Source organism: Macaca fascicularis, chromosome 4 (assembly GCF_037993035.2).
Source record: "Macaca fascicularis isolate 582-1 chromosome 4, T2T-MFA8v1.1".
In the NCBI taxonomy this organism is placed as follows: domain Eukaryota; kingdom Metazoa; phylum Chordata; class Mammalia; order Primates; family Cercopithecidae; genus Macaca; species Macaca fascicularis.
In genome coordinates, this window is record NC_088378.1 from 166,538,363 (window position 1) to 166,555,064 (window position 16,702).

The 16,702-nt window shown below is 40.8% G+C and overlaps 1 protein-coding gene across 3 annotated transcripts in view; it reads left to right on the forward strand.

Moving 5' to 3' along the window:
* The window catches only part of F13A1 (coagulation factor XIII A chain), a 461,954-nt gene that overhangs the window by 134,438 nt on the left and 310,814 nt on the right, over positions 1–16,702 (forward strand). Inside the window, exon 4 of one of the 3 annotated variants that reach the window (XM_065544470.2) lies at positions 13,025–13,798. The exons of the other annotated variants lie outside the window; for them this stretch is intronic. The gene's annotated coding sequence lies outside the window, so the exon portion shown is untranslated. The remainder of the gene's footprint in view (positions 1–13,024; positions 13,799–16,702) is intronic. 3 annotated transcript variants of the gene reach the window in all.

Below are 16,702 nucleotides of genomic sequence, written 5' to 3' on the forward strand. Positions count from 1 at the left end.
TGCACTCCCCAGGATCTTCTCAGGGCCTCATTTTCATCCAAAGTCTGCAGACAGGTCACCGCATCATTAAATTAGAAAAGGAGAACCTTTTTCTTGAGTTCAAAATTGTTTCCATTTTGTGGCCTATCGATTTCTTGTCTATTTCAGCAGGCTGGCCAGGACAGGAGGTGCGGGTGTATCCCGCAGGTGGAGGGGTTTCCTGCAAATGTGCAAAGTAACCACCATTTCCCACATTCCTGGCCTCCTCCAAAACAGACATTGGACTTACCACTAGATCCAATCTCTAAACATAGAATATTAAGGCCTCCACTCAAAGCCCAAATAAAAATACTAAAAGTATGAATTTGTGCCTATGTGAAGTTTTAAATTTACAGTACTTCTACCCATTACCTCAGGCCATCTGGAGAGGTGAGATTCTGGGGCCCTTCTCAGACGAATGGCAAGCCTGATTTTGCCTTCTGGCTTGTTCCTGTTAAGAAGAGAAGTAAAGAATAATAGCTACAATGGTGGCTAAAATTTGCTGAGTGCTTTTGATATGCTATCAAATAGCTTTAAGTAGATTTTCCTAATCACTTCTTATACCAGCCCTATGAGGTGGTCAGAGGCTTATGGATGGGGAACTGGGGCTTTGAGAGGTTAAGTACCTTTGCATCTTAATGGTTTCTGATAACATTTATTTCAACGTTTCTCCTTTTCCCTCATGTCAGTCAGGGTCCCCATGGAAAAACCATGGCTCATTCATCTTTAGATAACTCAAGAGGGGGTTATTTTTAAAAGTGCTATTTACTGAGGTTCAGGAGAGCAGAGAGGAACCACAGGAATGGTGCAGATAGTCAGAATTAGTAGTGTCAGAGCTGCTACCACCCCCAGGCTCCAATGACAAAGAGTGGCAATAATTACTGGAATCCGAAGGGAAGGATTGGGTAGAGGAGACCACCTGGCGAGAGCAGTGACCTTCAGTTAGCAAGCAAGCCAGCCTGAGGTGACCTTGAAAGGAGAGTAGATGGCCTGACCTTGCTCTTTGCACATAAACTGTCAAAGACTTTCAGGAGGTGTCTCTAGGGAGGGTAGCCAACTCATCCTGGTTTGCCCAGGGCTTTCTCAGCTTTAACACCAAAAAGCCCACATCCCGAGAACCTCCTTAGTCTCAGGTAAACCAGAATAGTTTAGCTCTAGGTTTCTGAGCCACTGGGGCCAGGATGGGGTGCTGCCCTGGGTACCTGGATAGAGGCATGGCCGGCTGGTGGGCTCATGGAGGCCTGACTCCACCCATCCATCCACTCCATCATTCATTCATTAGCTCAACAAGTGTTTATCGAACACCTACTATATGCCAGGTACTAGTCTAGCTATTGGGTATTCTGCAGTAAACAAGATGAAGATCCTACCTAGAAGACAGTGAGGAAGTTAGACGATAAACAAGCAAACATATAAATATGTGATACAATTTCAAGCAGCAATACATGGGGAAGAAAGTGGGGTTCTCCAGACACAGACTGAAGGCTGTGACTATGTGGACATGTTTTCCTTTGGTCAGGGCAGTCTCTCTGAGGTGATGCCTGCAAGCAGAGCCCTGGTTCCGGAATATGGGCCAGCTGTGACTGCGTGTGGGAGCTCGTTGATGCACTCTGGTCTTCTGTGGCTTCCCTTCAGCCTCCCAAGCGTGTCTCTTCTCCCTGTGCCCTTCTCTCCTTCAATTCCAAAGACAGCATTCCTTTGCTTTACCTCTGCCAGAATGAATAGTCTCTGTAAGAGGCAATGTTTGAAGCTGCTGCCAGTCATTTATATCTTCGAGCTATCAGATAGTCTACAGGCAGTGCGGAGAGACAGGTTGGTGGTTCCACCTGTGATCATGGGGAATAATGGCGGATGGAGCCGTGAGGGGAGGAAGCCAGAGGAGAGAAGACCTGGGAAGTCTGAGGCCAGAGAGGACAAACTGTCTAAATTTTGCTGAGGAAGATTCCAAACACTTCTCGAAGAGTTCATTGTAGCTTCTGGGTTCTGTCTCTTCTACGTGAAGTCAGACCCAGGAGACCTAAAAGCGTTTTGAGAAGGCTTTCCGTGGAGGGATGAAGGCCTGGCGAGGCTAAGGGAGTTAGAGTGCCTTGCCCACCACCTCCTACGTGATAAGCATTACTGACCTTCTCCTGGGATTATTCACACTGGACCCTGATGCTATCACGTCTACCATTCTATATTGTACAAAAAGATATAGGGAGCTAAACTGAAGCCCAGAGATTCCCAGAAATTTCGTAGTGTTCATGAAGAAAATATATATAACTTCATTCAAAAAGGAAAAAAAAGCCCTTGTTTTATCTTGAGATTCCTCCTCTTAGTTCAATAACCATGAAGTCAATATACCACTATCGAACTTCCTTTGCCTCTGGAATTTAAAGGAACATAAAAAGCACTAATTAATGGCTTGTTCTTAGACCACAGGAAACCACTAGTCACTATCCATTAACAGCTGCTTTTCAAGAATATTCTCCTTGTCTCCATCAGGAAGAAGTAGATGACAAAGCAAAACTAAAAAGCTATTTGTTACATTCCAGTCAGAGGAGCTGAACTCAATATTCCTGGACAGCCACATACGTGCGTGACATACATTCATTGTGTTTGCAAATGGTTTGTTGGTTTGTTTATGGCCTGTTGGTTTTGTTTTGCAACCGATATATGTTACTGGAGTGCTAGGCTCTGAGTAGTTCTTCAGGGAGTTGTACTCACAGTAAAGTCAGCAACCCACTGTCTGCAGAATTTGGTAATGCCATATATGTATAGTTCAACGCTTAGAGGAGAGAGAACTTTTAAACTGATGGTTTTCCCTTGTTTTTATACATTTTCCCCCAAAGAACATTAATTCCTGATAAACTAATTCAACATAAGGAAAAAGTTGAGAAATTGAGTCGGACAATTTGTTCTCAACTTACTGATGTAAATTGAGGGCGAAGTGCCAGTCTTGATTTGGAGTTTTCAGCTTCCTGTCAGTCTGTGTCATGGCCTTAAGACCTCTATCTAGAGAGAAATTGGCAAAAAAATTCCCCAGAATATTATTTTTCTAAAAGAAAAATCTCGGATAGAACCTCATGTAGCCTCCTTATTTCCCCAGTGCTCAGTAGAACATTCCTTCAGAAGTGGATTTTCAGCCATAATGGCTGTTTCCCTAGGTGAATTAAAGATGTCATGTGCCTCCTGGTTTCCAAAGAAAGTTGGAATCTAACGGATCACTTAATTTGGGTAGTTTTAGAAATACCCAAATTGGTATTTACATACCAATATTTTGGTAAGACACTTGTCTTAGAACCTTCTGTTTTGGAGGAGGTTATAGGATGGTTGGTATGAACCATCGGAACTTTCTTCAGTGCTTGGTAAAAGTGTACACCTGGGTTCCTTCTCTGATCTAAGAATCTTCAGGTATAGGGCTAGGGGTCTGCATATTTAGCAAGATCTGCATGTGAACTTTATGCTCTTCAATCTTGAGAATCTTTGCTTGAAACTAAACCACCACCCATGAGAGAATTTAGCATCTTTTCTTCATCTGAAATCTTGACAAATGGAATGGATTATACAAGTTTGCCCCCATTCTTTAATTTCGCATCCAAAGTAGAAGGCAGGAGATGGACAGTAGGCATGGTTGAGAGTCTACATGACATGTGGGATAGTTTAACACACATTTATCAGGTAACTTTTTTATAGCAAGCACTGGGCTAGGCAATGGAGAAGTACAGATGAATGAGACATGGTGCTCGCCTGCAAGAAGCTTACACATAATAGAGAAGGCAAATAACTCTTGTTTAACGTGGTGGATGCAAAGCTGAAGTCCCGCACGGAGGTCTTGGAGAAGAAAATGAAGTACTGGACATATTTCCAACTTCCTAATCAGGGTACACCTAACATATGGTGAAGTGCATATGTCTTAAGTTCATGGCTAAATGAATTTTTACATTTGTATGTATAGACCCATTTTAACCACCACATAGATCAAGATACAGATCATTTTCAGCACTCTAGAAGTCTCCTTCATGCCCCTTCACCACCAGTAATGCCCCCCAAATAGCTACTCTTCTGACCTCTGTCATCAGGGATTAGTCTGGGCTATTTAAAAACTTCATGTAAATTGAGTTATCCAGTATGTACTCCTTTGGTCTCGGTTAGTTCATTCAACATTATGCTGTAAGATTTTGTTCACTTTGTTTCCCTTTGCAGTCTTCCTTCATTGTTCTGTAGTCTTCCACTGTGTAAATATACTACAATTTATTTGTTCTACCCTTGATGGTCATTTGGGTTGTTTCCAGTTTGGGGCTATTATGAATAAAGCTAGCTGTGGACACATCTTTTGGTGTGCGTAAGCACTCAAATCTATTGGCTTTATTCCTGTAAGTGAAATTGCTAGGTCACAGTGCTGCATATGTTTATGTTCAGATAAAATTGCCAACAGTTATCCGGTGTGGCGATGCATTTTCCATTCTCAGCAGCAGCGCAGAAGGGTTTCAGTTGTTCTGTGTCTTTGCCATTTGGTGTTCTCAGTCCTTCTAATCTAGGTCATTTCTCTCTCTCTCTCTCTCTCTCTCTCTGTGTGTGTGTGTGTGTGTGCGCGCACGTGTGTGTCTGTGTGTACACACACCTGGATGCAGGTACATGTGGGATGGATATTTGTTAGTGCCTCACTTATGATGTTAACTTTTTATTTACTTACTGGCCCTTTAGATAACTTATTTGTGAAATGCAGTTTCAAGTCTTTTACTTACTTTTTTAAACCTAGATTGTCCTTTTCTCATGGATTTGTAGGAGTTTTACAATGTATTATAGTTTACAAGTCTTTTGTTAGATATAGGTCCTGCAAATATCTTGTCCCACCCTGGGGCTTGCCTCGTCAATCTTCTAATGATATATTATGAAACTCACTTTTTCTTTCCTTCTTTCCTTTCTTTTTTTCTTTCCTTCCTCCCTCCCTTTCTTCCTTTCTTCCTTTTTAAACGTTTAATTGAAAAATAAAAATTGTATATGTTCAAGATATACAATGTGATTTCATATATGTATGCATTGTATAATTATTGAAATCAAAATAACACATCCATCGTCACCCATAATTACTCTGTGTGTGTGTGTGTGTGTGCGCGCGTGCGTGCGTGCGTGCGCGCACATTGTGTGGTGGGGTGAGGACTCTTAAATTATGCTCTTTTATCAAATTTCAAGTAAATAATACAATATTTTTAGTTATAGTCAACCTGCTATACGTTAGGTCCCCAGAATGTATTGATCTCATACCTGAAAGTTTGTACCCTTTGACCAACATCTCCCATTTCTCCCATCCCCAGACCTTGGCAACCAGGAGCTCTCTTTGTTTCTCTGAGTTAGACTTTTTATAATTCCATGTATAATTGAGATCATATTTGTCTTTCTGTGTCTGTCTTATTTCACCTAGCATGATGTTCTCCATGTTCATACATGTTGTCACAGATGGCAGGATTTCTTTCTCTTTATGACTGAATCATTTCTGTGTGGGGGGCAGGGGAGTGTATATGTGTTGTGGGGAGGGATGGGTGTGTGTGTGTGTGTGTGTGTATCACATTTTCTTTTATCCATATATCCGCTGATGGACACATATGTTGTTTCTGTATCTTGTCTATTGCGAATAATGCTGCGATAAACATAGGAGTGCAGACATTTCTTTGACACACTAATTTCATTTTCTTTGGATATATATTCAGAAGTGGGATGACTGGATCATATGGCAGTTCTATTTTTAGATTTTTGTGGAATCTCCGTTATGTTTTCCATAATGGCTATACCAATTTTAATTCCAACCAACCGTGTACAGGGTTTTCTTTTCTCTATACCCTGGCCAACACTTACCATCTCTTATCTTTTTGATAGTAACCATCTTAACAGGTGTAAAGAGATATGTCATTGTAGTTTAATTTGCAGTTTTCTGAGGATTAGTGATCTTAACCACCTTTTCATATACCTGTTTACCATTTGTATGTCTTCTTTAGAAAAATGTCTATTCAGCTTCTTTGCCCATTTTATAATGGAGTTCTTTCTTTTTTCCTTTTTTTTTTTTTTTTTTACTTTCAATGTGAGTTTTAAAAATATATTTTGGATATTAACCCTTTATAAGATATATGGCTTGCAAATATTTTCTCCCACCCTGTAGACTGCCTTTTTATTTTGTTGATTGTTTCCTTTGTTGTGCAACAGCTTGTTATTTTGATGCAGTCCCACTTGTTTATTTTGGTTTTTGTTGCCTCTGCTTTTGGCATCATGTTAAAAAATCATTGCCAAGACCAATGTCAGATAACTTTTTCTTTTAATTTTCTTCTAGGAGTTTTATAGTTTTAGATCTTATACTTAAGTCTTAAATCTATTTTGAGTTAATTTTTGTATATTGTAAAAAGCAAGGGCCCAATATTATTCTATTTTGTGTAGATATCCAGTTTCCTCAACCTCATTTATTGAAAAAACTGTCCTTTCCTCATTGTGTATTCTTGGTGCTCTGGTCAAAGAATAGTTGACTGTATATACCTGGGTTTATTTCTGGGCTCTCTATTCCATTCCACTGGTGTGTCTGTTTTCACACCAATATCATGCAGTTTTGATTACTATAGCTTTGTCAAATGGTTTGGGATTAGGGAATAAACACAGTCTAACTTATTGGCATGCAATCCTAACTCTTCTATCACACAGTCCCAGCCTCCCTGACTTTTAAAAACCCCATCTTGGTGTTGGGAGCTTCCTTAGCCTTCTTTACGTGAGTATTTCCCTCTATTAAGAGGAAAAATGGATAAATCTTTGTTTTGGATCACATAAATGCAAATCGCTTATAAAGTTGAACAGCATTCAATCCTTTATTTTGGATTTCTGTTTCCTTAGCCTGTACCCGAGACCTGGGTGACAACTGTAACCACATGGAGCCACACCCACCCTTTTCAGCACTGAACTGAGCTGCCTGCAGCCCCACCCACCCCAAGTGTAATCTCTGTCCTCCCCACTAGCTCCCCGCTGGATCCCCACCAGCATCTCCTCTTCCCTTGCTGGTTTTTTAACTTTGCTGCGACCACCGCTGCTTCTCTGGGCAGAGACCCCCTCAAGCCCTCCCAGCACTGTTGTGGAAGTTGGAAGACATTTTCCCATCTCATGATTACAACTAGCTAGGCATGGTTCAGGCTTTCAGTGACCAACACTCTTTTGGAGGTTTCCTAATAGGCAGCCAGTCCTATTCTTTGAGGTTTGAGTCTCCCTTGCCAAGCAACTTGGAATGTATTTTCCTAAGACCAGACTGCAAGACATTTGAGTTCACTTGGGACATCCTAAGGAAAATATTTCAGTCTAGAAAGATGGTTGTGGTAGCCTCTGAATACTTTCCTAAAGTGATATCGCTCTGAGAGCCTCCTACTCATCCCTATCACCATGTCCGATGTCTTCCTTGTTTTCTGTCACTATGCTGTCTCCAGCATTGCTGTGAGGTGCAATTCAGCCCAGGCAGAAAAGATGAGTCACAAAAGCACCAAGCAAAACCTGTTACTGGTATACCACATTTCCATATGACCGAAGCCTTTCTTCTTGGCCACTTGTCCTAGAGGGCACCTGTAAACAAAGAGCCCAGACATAGCTCTTCTAACTGAATATCTTTCTTTAGCACATTAATGAGGAAATAAACTCCCAAGCCCTTTTCTTCTCCTCTCTTTCATTTGTACGAGTGGAATTGTGACAAAGCATTGTCTTCTGAAAGACTAATTTCCTAATGCCAAGTGGAGTGTTCCCCAATGCGCCCTGGTGCTGGTAGTCTCAGAGAGCCCTGTGCTAAGGGCTCATTGCTTTGCTCATTCTCTCGGTAATCAAACTGGTGTGTCAGATGTGACAAGATCATCCAACATGGAAGAAAGGACAGTAATTGCTTTGCTGAAGGAAAAAAAAATGGACTTGTCCTTTGCGGATCACTTGGACTCCTGGAAGCTGTGAAACTGCACCTTCCAGTTCATTTCCCTGGATAATTGATGTTTTCTTCCTTTGAAATAAAGAAAAAAATTCTTTATTTTGTTTTCCCCTGTGGGAAGATGGTATTCCACCCACAGCACACTTCTTCATCACAGAAGTTGATAGTAATGATTTAGTCTGGGAAATATCCCAATCAAATGTCACATGCCACCAAACAGCAGGAGCTGAAGGCTTTTGGCCACTTTGTTGGCTACTGCTGCCTCTGAATATCCCTTATGAGATGATGTGTAGCTTGTCAGTAGATTTGGACATTGAGACTTTTCAAAATCCCCTTAAAATAGATGTTTCTAAAACCCAGGAGACTTTTCCATCTGTCTCCTCTGCAGAATTCATGTTGGGGTGGAATAAATAATGCAACCTTTTAGAGTCTGAGAATCACCTTTTGAATATTCTCTGTTTAATAACACATAGACTTGACTTTCCCAGTGAATTGATTACCTGCTGTTCATTTTTTAAAGAAAATATAATCTTTGGGTTTCTGCTTCATTGGAACTGAAATCATAAAGATGTTACTCTGCAAGTATTTTGTAAGAGAATCGTTGCTCAAGAAGACTTCAAAAAATTTTCAGAGAATATTTTAACTAATTGCAAATGGAATTTCATTTTGGTTTGGGGCTCTGAGTTTATAAATTTGGAGTGGGTTCTAAAATTAGCCATGAGCTACTCCCAAGCTGGTTTGAGAGGGAAAAATAAAGAAAGAAAAGAAAAGAAAATGTTGAGATAGCCTCTTGGTTCTCTTCAGAGCTTTCAGAGTATCCTGGTAACTTTCTAGGCCATCAGTGGTCAAAGGCAATGGGTCCCTGTAGTTTCATATGGAACATTTCCTTCCAGAATGTACTTTCTTTATAATACTGCAAGACACACTGTCATCATTGGCTTGAGAAGACAGCATACTTGAAAGAACTTTGGCTGAAGAATTAATTTCTTTACCCCTTCCCATAGAATCCTAAGTTTATAAACCCCTCTAGCCAAACTCAGATCTTTAGTTTTACCCACCATTACAATGTGAAAATATTTAGTTTAGTTTTCTCTTCAATGAACTCCAAGATCTTGCCAATGTTGGTCTGTTTTAGTTCAATTTTAAGACATATGTAACTGGCGCAGCTAATTTAACCAGACAAATGAAGTGCTTTTCTTAGAACTGAACACACACTCTAACACACGCTCTAAAATCTGAAGATCTTCTCACTTCCATTCAAAACACAAATAATCAGCCAAAGCAAAACGATCCTCTTTAGCCAATTAAGAATCCAAATTCCTGTTATCTAGTAAGCGGAAAGCACACCCTGGGACAGAATACTGGTGGCACTATTCTCCGGGTGAGCAATAAAACATTTACCCTGAGTCACCAAGCTGAACTGTGCCTTTCACATCTTGCAAGTCTTGATTACATTGTTTCACTAGTCATGAGGGGCAATTCCTGAAAATGCTGCCAAGGGGCCTGGCATTGTAGAAATTTGCCCTACCTCTTTGTGGACATGATAGATAGCCACGGTATAATTCTGCTTCACCAAGCTAGTCTGCAGCTAGGCTTTGCTATCTGCAGCCATCTGTCCTGTAGTTTTAGAAGCCCAAAGGGACTCAGAGAGTACTTTTACATGGAGTGGCTATAGCTTTCGCTGTCCTGGAAAAATGGGTAGATTGAGACTCTGGGCACATGCAGGCAGTGTACTTTATTTCTCCTCTCTAATTGTGTAAGTTTCCTAGGTCTCTCCACTCTAGGAATGCACTGAATTTCAGAGCACAGGTTAGCCATTTTCTCCTCGGAGATCTTTTTTCTTCCAACTTGTGTAAAAAGTAAAGTAGAGGTTCATCTTCAAAGCCTTTCCTCCCCATCTAATTAGGAATAAATAGTAACTTCTCTTAGAAGCAAAATTTATTTGAAGACCTGTGCTAACATTCTTAAATACCTGCTAGCCATAATAAAGAAATCAATGTACTTTATGTTCTTAGCTCCCACAGTTTAGCCTAAATATCTGCCCTGGCATGCTTATACTGGTCCAAGCAAGCATTGCATCATAGCCCATTTATCTTCCTTATTTGAAGGTGGTTTTACCTTTCTCAGCATTCCACAAGTTACTTCGTCCTTCCTTTGTTCTCCTCTGTGTTTGCCTCCTTAAAAAAGTTCGAAGTTGCTAGCCATTCTGGACAAATACAGAACATGAGGTCCTGTTCCAGCCAATGGAAACTGGACACAGCAGTAGGGTGGACGCTTCGGGTTGTAAATGACCCTGTCTCCTTTGTTCGGTGTACTCTCATGGCAAAACTGCTGGTGAGTGTACCCTTTCTGCAGCAAGTATAAAAATGACCTTGCTACGGAAATTAAATTTATGTTCAAGTGCTATTTCTTTACAGCACCGGGGAACAAGCATTTCCCACACTTGGATTCAGTAGAGTTCCCCAACCCCATCAACTAACATGCATATTGTATTTGTTAGTTTATGTCTGCCTCTCTTAGTAGAATGTATTCTCAGTGTCTTGAGCTCCTGACTCAGTGCTTCACACATAATTTTGCTGAATGAATTATTGTGAGCTTGACAGATGGCCATGCCATGACGTGTGGGTCTCAGCAACCTTTTACCTCATGAAATTAGCCCTTTCTTGACAGTGGGATGCCACACTGCTTGTCCATGAAGGCTGGCTTAGGATATTCTCCACTGAGCCCTGAAACACTGATGCCCTTGAACAGAAGCACAGAAAGTCCGTTAACCATGGCCTGAAATCCTAGGGATAGTCTAGTTAGCTCGTGGTCCTTGGTGGCTAACTTTGCACCATCAGTTTAAGGGAAGCATCTTCCCCTGCGTGGCAATGGGGACCAAGTGGGCCCCTGTTCTCTGGGTCATTAGGAGAGTGTGAGTATACATGTGACTAAGGACATTCCTTTTTCAGCCAACCAGCCCTGGAAGTCAAAAGTTGTGTTGGTGAAAAGAGTCAAATTCTGTACAATATTTGAAGAGATTTATTCTGAGCCAAATATGAGTGACCATGGCCTGTGACACAGCCCTCAGGAGACCCTGAGAACATGTGCCCAAGGTGGTCGGAGTGCAGCTTGGTTTTATACATTTTAGGGAGGCATGAGACATCAATCAAATACATTTAAGAAATACATTGTTTTTTTCCAGAAAGGTGGGACAACTTGATGCAGTGGGGGCTTCCAGCCTACAGGTAAATTTAAACATTTGCTGGTTGACAATTGGTTGAGTTTCTCTAAAGACCTAAGATTGATAGAAAGGAAATTTTCAGATTAAGATAAAAGATTTGGAGACCAAGGTTCCTTTGAAGTCTTATAGCGGCTGCCCTTAAAGACAATAGATGGCAAATGCTTCCTATTCAGATCTTTAAAAGGTGCTAGACTATTAGGTCTAATCTCTTTAGGACTGGGAGGGCCTGGAAGAAAAAGATCTAGCTATGTTAATAGAGATTCTTTACAGATGCAAACTTTCCTCCACAGAGGATGGCTTGCAGGGCCATTTCAAGATATGGCAAAGAAACATGTTTTGGGGAAAATATTTTGATTTTCTTCCTTGTCTCATAATGTTATACCAGAGTCAGTTGGAAAATAAGTCATGATATATAGTGTTAAATAAAACCCATCTGATGAGAATTTATGGTTTGTAGAGTATGACACCCCAGACTCCTTAGATAGGAATTTGGGCAAGATAAAAAAAAAAAAATCAGAGCTTAGTCCTCAGGTGGGAATATTTGTTTTGCACTTGGTAATAAATTTCAGAGTGGCCATACTGTGGCAATCTGACTAGTCCAAATTTTGAGCTCGGTGTCCTAACCCAGAACCACAAAACCATCCTGGTTGCTAACAGACACTGTGTGGTTACAAACACAGATAGAAGTCTTTCTATGTAAGGAAATGGGAAGTGGGGGGTTATACTACAAAGGTTTGGATGTAGACAAAAACTTTTCTGATTCCCTGAACTGGAGGGCAGTTTGTCCTTTGAAGCAACTAGGTTCTCATTTCAGCTTTTGTTCAGAGGGAAAGTTACTTCTTTGGGTATCGATTTAGGTCAATTTAATTTCTGTTTGTTTGACCCACAGCTTAGATTTACTTTTCTTCTTTTGGGATTCCATCATTTATAGCTGAAGAGGTAAAGCTTAATCTACCGCCTTGCAAAGTGAAGTCAATGATACTAAGTCCCAAGATTCCTAGTGGGATTGTCTCAGAAACCAGGAAGGAAGGGGCTTCAAACTTTTCCCTTAGAAAGACATTTTCTATTCAAGCCCTTTATTTAATCTCTCTATGCCTCCACTTCTCCATTCACTTGTTTATGCTGTGCACTTATTTAGCTCAGCTGCCTATTCATTTATTCAACAGACATTTGCATAGCATATATCAATGTCAAAACCAGAATTTAGCAGATTGAAAAACAAGACAAATCAATGGTCTCAGAATTTAATAACAAATGCTAGAGCTTCCAGGCGAGAGCATGTCCCATGGCCTGTCTTGGATTTTAGATCTCTGATGTAAAGGCCATCAGAGAGAATAAGGAGGTAGGGCTAGAATTGACTACCCCTCCCCTTGTCCCCTCAGTCTTTCCATAAGAATACTGCTTCTGCTTTACATTTTCCATATTCATAATTTCTTTTCTAATTACAAAAGTAATATGTTTATTAAACTGAAAAATCCAAAAAGGTTTAAAAAAAGGAGAAAGAAAAAAATTATTCTAAAAGAGTTGCTGTGAACATGTTAATGTAATTTCTCTCTTTTCTGTTGTTTGAAAATCTAGTCAAGAATATTTTACATAGACCACCTTATTTTCCAGTTTTCACCTAATGTTATAACATAAGCATTTGCTTTTGTTACTCTCAACTAATCTACATTATTTTAATGGAGATACATTCTTCATTCTATGGGTATAACCTTATTCACTTAAGTAATCTCCTTTTGTTTGAGAGTATCTTTTCCCTTGCTTTTGTAAGCTTTTTTGTAAGCCTTTCCTTATAAACAATGCTGCTGTAGTGTTTTTGTGGATGGAAGCTTCACACAGTTCAGATTTTGTTTTTTTTTTTTTTTAAGGAAGAATTCCCCAGAGTGTAATTACTGGATAAAACATGAATGGATGTTTTCAAGACTATTGACATGGATTGTCAAGTTATTTTCCAAAAGTGTTTTGCCATCTGCATTTCTTCTCCTGTGTCAGAATGTCTACTTCAGCTGTGTCCATCGTTAAGGAGGTAGGATGCATGGTTAAGAACCTAGGCTCAGAACCAGATTGCTCAACTGAAGTGCTTGCTCTGCCACTTACTCCATGATCTCAGACACTTTACTTAATCTCTTTATGTCTCTGTTCTCCCTTTGAAGAATGAAGATAAAAATAGTACTTCCTCATAGTGAGAATGAAATGAATTAATATATGCAAAGAGATTAGAATTTGCCTGGCACATGGCAAGCGCTATTTTAATATTAGTTGTTATTACCCCATCTACTACCACGGATATGACTGAGGCAAAAGATAACCGATGAAAATCTAACAGTGTCCTGCATCAGGGTGTGGTGACTTGAATAGTGTCCCCTAAATTTCATGTCCACTGGGAAACCTCAGAATGTGACCTTAGTGGAAATAGAGAGTTTGCTTATGTCGTCGAGTGAGGAGGCAGTCATACTGGGTCAGGGAGGACCCGAATCCAATGGCTGGTGTCCCTACAAGAAGAGGGAACATACAGAGACAGAGGAGAAGGCCCTGTGAAGGTGGAGGAAGAGACTGCAGTCACGCTTCCACAGCCTGAGGAATGCCTGTGGCCACCAGCGGCTGAAGGAGGCAAGGAAGGATCCCTAGAGCCTTCAGAAGAAGTATGTATGGGCCCACTGCACCTTGATTTCTGACCTCTAGCCTCCAGGCCTATAAGAGAATAAATTTCTGTTGTTTAAAGGCATCACATTTGCATAATTTGTTATGGCAGTCCTAGAACAGTGATACACAGGGTAATTCCATAGGTGCCATCAATAGGGAGTATACAGTTATTTACATGACACTGGTATGTCATCACCCTGAAAGGAAAATAATCAGGGCCCCCAAATCACTAAGCCAAAGGGAAAAGTCAAGCTGGGAGCTGGCAAACCTGCATCCCATTCTATTCCTACATAAGATCGCTACAAAAATAAAAAAGCTACACACCTCTCTCACAATTTGCCCACAAGGAAATTCCTTGTGGACAAAAGACAGAACTCAAAGTCATTCTCTTGCTCACATGAGACAAATGCATACAATCAAAGAATGCAACTGTTTGTTTCTTATCTAGCTGTGACCTGAAGCCCCCTCCCCACTTTGAGTTGTCAACTTTCCAAACCAAACCAACGTACATCTTACATATATTGATTGATGTCTCATGTCTTCCTAAAATGTATCAAACCAAGCTTTGCACTGACCACCTTGTGCACTCGTCCTCAGGAACTCCTGAGGCTGTGCCACTGGCGTGTCCTTAATCTTGTCAAAATAAACTTTCTAAGTTGACTGAGACCTGTTTCAGATATTTTGGGTTCACATAGCCAAGCAGAATTGACATCATTTGAAGTCACCAGGGATTCCGAACAGAGTTGCAGGCCGGCGTCTCAGGGTGATCTTCCTGGGTGACATCAGTGAGCTGACAGACCCAGGCCACCTGTCGTTCTGCACTCCTCCCCAACCCCCTCCGCTGGCCCTGGCCAGGTTCCCAAGAGCTTCTGGATGGATCTTTGTTCTAATTGGCCATTGATAACATGGGCTCATTTCCCCATCCCCTCTGTGCTAGACTGTAATGATGATTGATGCAGGTAGCAAATGGCCTAGAGTCACCCTCACAGCCTTATCATTGCAGATACAATTACCACCAGGCTGAGCTTGCTGCTATAGTATCTGATAATGGACTCTAATTTGCCAGTGGGGTTTGTGTTCCTTTGTTCCCAGACAGAGATCCATTTCTAAACTAGAGAGTGATTCATAAATATTTTTCTCTCCAGTCATGAGGGAAGGCCAGATTTCATTGCACAACGAAAGGCAATTCTACCCAGAAGCCACTGCAGGAGGCTGTGCTCTGCTAGGGCATAGCTCACTGATCCAGGCTGTTCATTTTGCAGAAAAGCCCTCTGAGGCCCAGAGAGGTAATGTGACTTGTCCAAGGTCACACAGTGAATTAGCTAGATCTTTATGCTCTGACACTGCCTCTCTCTTGCTCCCTGAACTGGAGAATAAAGTAGTAAAGAACCAGGTGTTCTAAGCAGCCCTTTGGACTTGAGCCACTTTGACCTCTGCTTACTTGTAATAGTGATAGGAATTACGTTTCTTTAAAATAGTACACTTGTTGTTTCTAATAGTCAGAAGCTCATGGATGAGAATTTGGAAAAAAACAGAAAAATTTAAGAAAAAATAACCATAAAGAGATGACTTCAAGGCCGGGCGCAGTGGCTCAAGCCTGTAATCCCAGCACTTTGGGAGGCCGAGACGGGTGGATCACAAGGTCAGGAGATCGAGACCATACTGGCTAATATGGTGAAACCCCGTCTCTACTAAAAAATACAAAAAACTAGCCGGGCGAGGTGGCGGGCACCTGTAGTCCCAGCTACTCGGGAGGCTGAGGCAGGAGAATGGCATAAACCCGGGAGGCGGAGCTTGCAGTGAGCTGAGATCAGGCCACTGCACTCCAGCCTGGGCGACAGAGCGAGACTCCGTCTCAAAAAAAAAAAAAAAAAAAGAGATGACTTCAAGTTAGCATGTTTTATTCACTTACAATTATTTTATGTATATGTAAACATTTTTAATTTTTATTTTGGATAAAATTGAGGTGATATTATATATACAGTTTTATATTCTGTATTTTTCCATTTATTGCAGTTTAGTTATTTTCTCATATCATTAAATGCCATGCTGTATCTTCAAAAATGTGTTTGTATAATATTGTATTATACAGATGATGAAGTTATTTAAACATTTTTGCTATTGTCATTTAAGTGGTTTTATAATTTTGCAATTATAAATAACGTTGTGTTATTTATGCATACATATTTATGATTGTCTCTGATTATTTCTTTATAATAAATACAAGTAGAAGTTGGGGTCAAAGCCCGGGCATGGTGGCTCATGCCTGTAATCCCAGCACTTTGGGAGGCCAAGGCAGGTGGATCACAAGGTCAGGAGATCGAGATCATCCTGGCTAACACGGTGAAACACCATCTCTACTAAAAATATAAAAAATTAGCCGGGTGTGGTGGTGGGTGCCTGTAGTCCCAGCTACTCAGGAGACTGAGGCAGGAGAATGGCGTGAACCCGGGAGGCAGCGCTTGCAGTGAGCCGAGATCGTGTCACTGCACTCCAGCCTGGGCGACAGAGCGAGACTCCATCTCAAAAAAAAAAAAAAAAAAAAAAAAGAAATTAATGGCAAAAACCGCAATTACTTTCGCACCAATCTAATAAAAAGAAACAAATATTAAAATGCTTACACAATGACTAACACTTAGCAGACACTCCACAGATATTTATTGGTTTTGTTTTGAGCTTTTGCCATCAGTGAAAAAGAAGCCAGGCACTGGAATCTTCTAGGAAAAGGCCAGGGATTTTCGTTTTCCAAACAAGTGATTGGTGGTATGGGGAGGATACAGTAAGATTCTTCTGTCTGCCAACATGTAGGTCAATTCAATGGGATACCCAGGTAAAAGCTATTCTCAGTTGCTAATGTAATAATGAAAACAAATGCCAGGATTATAACAGCTCAAAGGACAGTC